The sequence below is a fragment of the Sapajus apella genome, unplaced genomic scaffold (assembly GCF_009761245.1).
Source record: "Sapajus apella isolate SASKATOON/1434 unplaced genomic scaffold, GSC_monkey_1.0 scaffold103, whole genome shotgun sequence".
Lineage (NCBI taxonomy): Eukaryota > Metazoa > Chordata > Mammalia > Primates > Cebidae > Sapajus > Sapajus apella.
Genome location: NW_022437043.1, coordinates 5,733,698 through 5,741,981, shown reverse-complemented (window position 1 = coordinate 5,741,981; position 8,284 = coordinate 5,733,698).

Genomic DNA, 8,284 nt, shown 5'->3' with positions numbered 1-8,284 from the left:
TTACACAGACAGGGGTGTGGACACTCCAGGGGCTACAGTGACTAAGGGTGGGGGTACAGTCCTGTGGTCACATAGTCTTGTGTTATGGACATTCCTGCAATCTCATTTAGGGAAGTGGACATTCCTGTGGTCAAAAAAATGATGAATTGGTGCCCCTGGGGTCACAGACTGAGGTGTGGATGCTGCCGTGTCACACAGGATAGTCATGGACACTCCTCAGTATGCAGATGTGAGAGTAGATTCTGCTGCGGTCACAGCAGCTACAGCACAGGCGACCCTCAGGCTACACACATTTGAATGTGAATTATCTTGGGGTCACACAGATCAGGTGTGCACATCACTGGGGTCTTGTAAGTGGAGTAACACACCCTGAGCAGTGTGCTGCCTGGGATCACATAGGAAGGGTAGCAGGTTGTCATGGGGTCCCACACATGAGGGATCAGCGCTCCTGCGAGTCACTCACATGGGAGTTTGAACATTCACACACACTGGGTTGGCTTTAGACCTTCCCGAGGTCATACAGACTGGCTTGATGCTGCTGGTGTCACACACACACTCCTGGGACACTCCTAGAGTCACACACCCTGTGGTAGGGACACCTCTGTCATCACAAGAATGTGAACACTCGTGTAATGCAGACTGGTAAGTGGACACTCCTGGGATCAGACAGACTGTGGGGTGGACAGCTGTGCTGTCACACAGAATGAGGAGAGGGTGCCACTGGGGTCACACACATTGGGGAAGGAATGATGCTGGAGGTGCACATTCAGGGATCACTGACGCAAGGGGGGAGAGCTTGAATATCACCTAAGCCACACACATGAGAGACGGGTTCCAGAATGTGGACTTCACTTTTTATCACCATGGAAAACCCACAGCCTGCCTCTTTTCATGGACGCTGAGGATGCTGGAGGAAGAGAAAAATCTGGAATCTATTCCTGGGAAGATCTGTGGTGCCTGGGACCTTGGGCTTTTCACTGCTCTTCAGAACTGATTGTACTCAGTTTATTTTTTTTTTAATTCTTTTTCTTTTATTTTACTTCCTGTTGATTTTCATTTTTTTTTTTTTTAAATCTGTAAAATGGGAATCACTGGCTTCCTGCCTCCCTCACCAGGACATTTTGAGGATGAAGTGAAGTTCTTAGGTTAAAACTGCTTTGTAAAGTAAAGCACCCTCTGGATGAGGAGGCCTGAGACTCTTCCTAAAATTCAAAGCAGTGAGCTGGCTGATCAAGGCGGCGTCAGGCCAGGAGCTGGAACAGTGGACACCTAGTTTGTGATCATGATAACGAATCTAGATACGTGACCTGGAGTAAGTCCATTGCCTGCACTGAGTGTCAGGTTCCTGATCAGTAATACGGGGATGATAACCATCTGACAGGGTGTCACAGTGATGTTTGGCTGCCCTAAAGTTCACACACATTGAGCTGTTGCAAAATAGCTGTCCAGCCAGAAATTCCAGTTCCCACCATCTCTTGCCCCTGGGTGGAGCCATGCAACCAGTTCTGCAAAACGGAACTTGAGCTAAAATGATGCGTGTCCTTAAGAAGCAGTAGTGCTTTACCCATTGCCCTTTGTCTGTGTTTTGGAGGTCTTGAGCCCAAGTGGAGGGTGGTGAGGCCACAGTGTCCAAGGAGGCTGGGGTCCTTAGCCCCTACATGGAAGTCTGCTCATCAACCAGGAACACCCACAGCAGTCTGTGATGAGAGCGAGAAATAAACTTTCACTAGCGTGTGAAGCCCTGGTGTTGTCGGGTTGGTTTTTTACTGCAGGAAAAGGAATTCCTCAATACAGTGGATCAAATCCTATGTGGAGAAGCTCTCTGCAGACTGGGAAGCTCAGGAACAGGGGAGCATTCTTCCAGGAAGACCTCCTGGCTTTCAGGAGATGGCTCCTTTCTCTACTGCAGGAAGAGTACTGTCCAGGGTGAAGGGAACCAGCCAGAGCAGAGGTGGTAGCCAGGAGGACACGTGCACCTCCAAACTGGACACTGGCTCCACAGTGGGAGGCTCCTGGACGTGGGACCCTGTTCTTCAGAGATTCAAAGGTGAATGAGGGCTGCTTGGTGGTCTGAAGCTTGGCTTGGCTTTGGTAATGGGCTTCAGGGTACGTCTGGTAGAACTCAGCCACTCCTTTCCATAAACGGATCCAAGATAGCTTTGGTTTCACTAAATGTTTCCAGCAGATGATTTCTTGTCTCCTTAGAATGGAGGCACTTTCTGTTGAGTAACAGAGACCTACCATGCTTCTTCCCCATCCACTGCTGGCCCCAGCACATCTTCCAGGACAAAGCCCAGAGAACCAGTGGGACAGCAGCCAGGGCTTCCCAAATCATGGCCACCTTCAGAGCCAGTTGGTGTTCCTGCAAACACAGGCCCAGCAATGTGCTGGGACAGCGCTTTTTTAGCAGATGCATTTCTTCTTTTTCTTTTTCTTTTTTTTTTAGACAGAGTCTTGCTCTGTTGCCAGGCTGGAGTGCAGTGGTGTGATCTCAGCTCACTGCAACTTCCACCTCCCCAGTTCAAGTGATTCTCCTGCCTCAGCCTCCTGAGTAGCTGGGATTACAAGTGTGTGCCACCACACCCAGCTAACTTTTTTGTATTTTTAGTAGAGACGGGGTTTCACCATGTTGGCCAGGGTGGTCTTGATCTCCTGACCTCGTGATCTGACCACCTCAGCCTCCCAAAGTGCTGGGATTATAGGCCTGAGCCACTGCACCCAGCCCTAGCAGATGCATTTCTTTCTCCTCCTCCCCATTTAAAAAATTGTGGTGAAATACATATGACAAAACGTATCACTGTAATCATTTTAAGTGCACTATTCAGTGGAATTAAACACACTCCTAATATTGTGTAACCAACACCACCATCCATCTCCAGAACTCTCTCTTGTAAAATGGAAACCCTGTACCAAAAACTCCCCATTCTTTCCTCCCACAAGCCCCTGATAACCACCCTTCTACCTTCTGTTTCTAGGATTTTTTTTTCTTTTTGAGACATGGTCTCACTTTGTCACCCAGCACAGAGTGCAGTGGCACAATCACAGTCCACTGCATCCTCAAACTCCCAAGCAGCCAGGCCTACAAGTGTATGCCACCATGTCTGGCTAATTTTTAACTTTTTTTTGTAGAGACAAGGTCTTGCTATGTTGCATAGGCTGGTCTTGAACTCCTGGGCTCAAGTGATCCTCCTGCCTCAGCCTCCCAAAGTGCTGGGATTGCAGGCGTGAGCCACTACGCCTGGCCCATCTCTATGACTTCGACTACACTATGTTTCTCATATAAGTGAAATCATCCAGTATTTGTCTTTTTGTGACTGGTTTATCTCACTTAGCATAGTGTCCTCAAGGTTCATCCGGATTGTAGGATATCAGAAGCCAGAATTTCCTTCCTTTTTGAGGCTGAATAGTATTCCATTGTATGGATAAACCACATTTTCTTAGACATTCGCCTGTCTGTGGCCACTTGGGTTGCTTCCATGGTTTAGCTATTGCGGATAATGCTGCTATGGGCATGGTTGTACAAATATCTCTTCAAGACCCTGCTTTCAATTGTTTTGGATACATATCCCGAAGGGGAATTGCTGGATCATATGGTCATTCTATTTTTTTTTTTTTTTTTTTTGAGACAAGGTCTCACTCTGTCACTCAGGCTGGAGGGCAGTGGTACAATCTCAGCTCACTGCAACCTCCACCTCCCAGGTTCAAGTGATCCTCCTGCTTCAGCCTCCCAAGTAGCTGGGACTGCAGGTGCATGTCACCATATATGGCTAATTTTTATATTTTTTGTAGAGACATGGTTTCACCATGTTGGCCAGGCTGGTCTCGAACTCCCGACCTCAAGTGATTCACCTGCCTCCGCCTCCCAAATTGCTAGGATTACAGGCGTGGGCCACCACGCCCAGCCCCCGCTAAGTCTTGGTTAGGGAAGGAGTAGAGACTGCCACTCAGTAGGGGCAAGGATTTCTCTTCCCCCTGGGATTAAGGTCATTTTTGGTTGTCCTTGAAGAGGTCACTCTGAGTGTGTATAAGGGACTACTGGGACAGAGCCGGGGCCCATTTCCCCATTTGTTCAGTGAGGGAATTAGACAAGATGGTTTCTGCTGGACTTTATAGCCCTAAACTGCTGAGGATGATTGGGTTTAAGGCAGACAGAAGAGAAAGGTGAAATCTGTATTCCTGGGAACATGGGAGGCTCTTGGAGGCAGGAGGTGGGGCAGGGGCAGGGGCAGGGAGTGGCATGGAGTCAGGGGCTGCCAGGGAAAGACAGAGAGCTCCCCATTCACAGGGGAGCTGGAGCTGCTTTCAGAGCTAATGACCTGCTTTCAGCTGAGGCCTTAACACTGCTTCCACTCAGAGCCCCTAACCCTGCCACGGAGCCCCTAACCCTGCCTCGGAGCCGCTAAGCCTGCCACGGAGCACCTAATCATGGCTCGGAGTCCCTAACCCTGCCTTGGGGCCCCTAACCCTGCCTCGGAGCCACTAACCCTGCCTCGGAGCCCCTAACCCTGCCTCGGAGCCCCTAACCCCGCCTCAGAGCCCCTAACCCTGCCTCGGAGTCCCTGGGGAAGAGTGGATCTCCCGGTGGCCTTTCAGCCTCCATCTGTCCACTGTTTCAATGCCACCTGCAAACGCAGCTCAGAGTCAACCCTGCTCTCTCAGTCTTGGGGCCCGTGGTGTTTCCACACCTTCCCTCCAAGAAAAACCCAAACTTTTGAGGATGGCCACCTCCCTGTACACTCTCTCCCTTCCTCCTGTGTAGGTAGAACAATGCCTGCACTCTGGAACCTGGGGCTGTTCTATGTTACATGGTAAAAAGGAACTAAGGCCAGGTGCGGTGGCTCAAGCCTGTAATCCTAGCCTTTTGGGAGGCCGAGGTGAGCGGATCGCTTGAGGTCAAGAGTTTGAGACCAGCCTGGCCAACATAGTGAAACCCTGACTCTATTAAAAATACGAAAATTATCCAGGCGTGGTAGCACGTGCCTGTAGTCCCAGCTACATGGGAGGCTGAGGCAGGAGAATCACTTGAACCTGGGAGGTGGAGATTGCAGTGAGCTGGAGATCACACCACTGCACTCCAGCCTGGGTGACAGAGGGAGACTGTCTCAAAAAGAAAGAAAGAAGGAAAGAAAGAAAGAAAGAAAGAAACAAACAAACAAACAAACTAAGGTTGCAGATGGAATTAAGGTTTCTAACCAGTTGATTTTAAGATAGGGAAATTATCCTGGATTATCTGGTAGACCCAAGGTCATCACAAAAGTCCTTAAAAGTAGGAGGCAGAAGTGATGTGACTTGAGAAGACACAACCACAGTTGCTGGCTTTGAAGATGGAAGAAGGTCATGAGTCAAGGAATGTGGGTGATTCCCAAAGTTGGGAAAAGCAGAAAAACAGTTTCTCCTCTAGAGCCTCTAAAAGACAACACAGCCCTAAGGACACCTTCCCTTTTTAGCCCAGTGAGACCAGACTTCGGACCTCCAGAACTGTATGATAATCCCGATACTTTGGGAGACCAAGGCAGGAGCATCGCTTGAGCCCAGGAGTTTGAGAAGGGCCTGGGCAACATGGCAAAACCCTGTCTCTACAAGATATTAAAAAATTAGCTGGGCATGGTGGTGTGCGCCTGTGGCCCCAGCTACTCAGGTGGCTGAGGTGGGAGGATAGCTTCAGCCCAGGAGGCGGAGGTTCCAGTGAGCCGAGATAGTGCCACTGCACTCCAGCATGGGTGACAAAGGGAGACCCTGTCTCTAGAAAGAAAAGAAAAAAGGAACTGTATGAGATGAAATTCATGTTAATTCACCACAGCCCAGAGGCAGCCAGCTGCCTCCTACTCTTTCCCCATCTCAGGAAAAGATAAAATTAATCTCTGGCTGGTATGGAGTGAATTTTGTCCCCTTCCAATTCATATGTTAAAGCCCCTAGTACCTCAGAATGTGAGTGTATTTGGAGATAGGGCCTTTAAGGAGGTGATTACATTAAAATGAGGCTGCCAGGGTGGGCTCCAGTTCAATCTGTCTTATGGCCCTTTGATCCACTAAGTGTGTGGTAACTTGTTACAGCAGCATTAAGAATTCAGAAACACAGCCAGGTGTGGTGGCTCACGCCTGTAATCCCAGCACTTTGGGAAGCTGAGATGGGTGGATCACAAGGTCAAGAGTTCGAGACCAGCCTGACCAACATGGTGAAACTCCTGTCTCTACTAAAAATACAAAAAAATCAGCCGGGCATGGTGGTTTGAGCCTGTAATCCCAGCTATTCAGGAGGCTGAGGGAGGAGCATCGCTTGAACCCGGGATGCAGAGGTTGCAGTGAGACAAGATCGCGCCAGTGTATTCCAGCCTGGGTGACAAAGCAAGACTCGGTCTCAAAAAAAAAAAAAAAAATCAGAAACTGACACAACATCCATTTGATTTTCTTCTATTAATTCAATTGCAGAAAAGTATAACACCTTTTACTTAAACTAACACTCATAGTACACACCCATTTGTAAAAATTGCTTTTGTTTCTTTCTGTCTCTCTACGCAGTGTTCTTGCCTTCTATCTGTGTATGTGGAGAGAGGATGGTGTGAACATTGGTTATTTGTTGGTAATGGGATTTGGAGTGTTTTTTATTTTTTTGAGTTTACATCTTTGTAGCTGGGTGCAGTGGCTCATGCCTGTAATCCCAGCTCTTTGGGAGGCCAAGGTGGGGCAGATCACCTGAGGTCAGTAGTTTGAGAACAGCCTGATCAATATGGTGAAACCCTGTCTCTACTAAAAATACAAAAATTAGGCCGGGTGCGTTGGCTCACGCCTGTAATCCAACCACTCTGGGAGGCTGAGCAGGGTGGATCACCTGAGGTCAGGAGTTTCAGACCAGCCTGGCCAACATGGTGAAACTCTGTCTCTACTAAAAATACAAAAAAAACTAGCCGGGCATGATGGGATGTACCTGTAATCCCAGCTACTCAGGAGGCTGAGGCAGGAGAATTGCTTGAACCTGGGAGGCGGAGGTTGCAGTGAGCAGAGATATCGCACCACTGCACTTCAACTTGGGTGACAGAACAGGACTCTGTCTAAAAACAAAACCCACAAATATTAGCCAGGCATGATGGAGGGCACCTGTAATCCTATCTACTAGGGAAGCTGAGGCAGAATTGCTTGTGGGAGTAGGAGGTTGCTGTGAGCCAAGATCGCACCACTGCACTCCAGCAGCCTAAGTGACAGAGTGAGAGTCCATCTCAACAACAACAACAAATAATTATTTTTTTTACCAAAACAATGAGGTCATGATTACGTATTTTCATTACCAAAGCCTATGTTGCTACCCATGGCCACCAATGAGTGAGCAACCTGCCCATACCTGATGAGCTCTTCCCAAAGCAAACCACCACAGCCCAGAGGCAGCCAGCTGCCTCCTACTCTTTCCCCATCTCAGGAAAAGATAAAATTAATCTCTGGCTGGTATGGAGTGAATTTTGTCCCCTTCCAATTCATATGTTAAAGCCCCTAGTACCTCAGAATGTGAGTGTATTTGGAGATAGGGCCTTTAAGGAGGTGATTACATTAAAATGAGGCTGCCAGGGTGGGCTCCAGTTCAATCTGTCTTATGGCCCTTGTAAGGAGAGATCAGGACACAAACATGCGTGCACCAGGAGGAAGGACCAAGTGGAGACACGGGGAAGAGGTGGCCATCTGCAAACCAAGGAGATGGGCCTCAGAAAAAACCAACCCTGCTGATAACTTGATCTTTGATTTCCAGCCTCCAGACTGTGAGAAAATAAACTGCTGTTGTTTAAGCCACCCAGTCTGTGGTCTTCTGTTGTGGAAATTTTAGCAAGTGCATAGGCTGGCATTATCACCTGTTTTGCTCCATAGGAACAACTTTTGGCCAGGTGCAGTGGCTCATGCCAGTAATCCCAGTGGTTTGGTAGGTAGATGTGGGAGGATCACTTGAAGCCAGGGTTCGAGACCAGCCTGGCCAACATGGTGAAACCCCGTCTTTACCAAAAATACAAAAATTAGGCTTGGCGCGATGGCTCACACCTGTAATCCAAGCACTTTGGGAGGCTGAGGAGGGTGGATTACCTGAGGTCAGGAGCTTGAGACCAGCCTGACCAACATGGAGGCACATGCTTGTAAAAAATAATAATAAATAAAAACATTAAAATGTGTTCTATTCTGAGAGAGCTGATTTAATTAGTCAAAGATACTTCATTTTCACTGTCTTGTAATCTCCCAAAAAACCTGTAACCCTGTGACAAGTCAGAATGGCACTTATGATTCCCCACTGGGCAGAAGGAAAACTGAG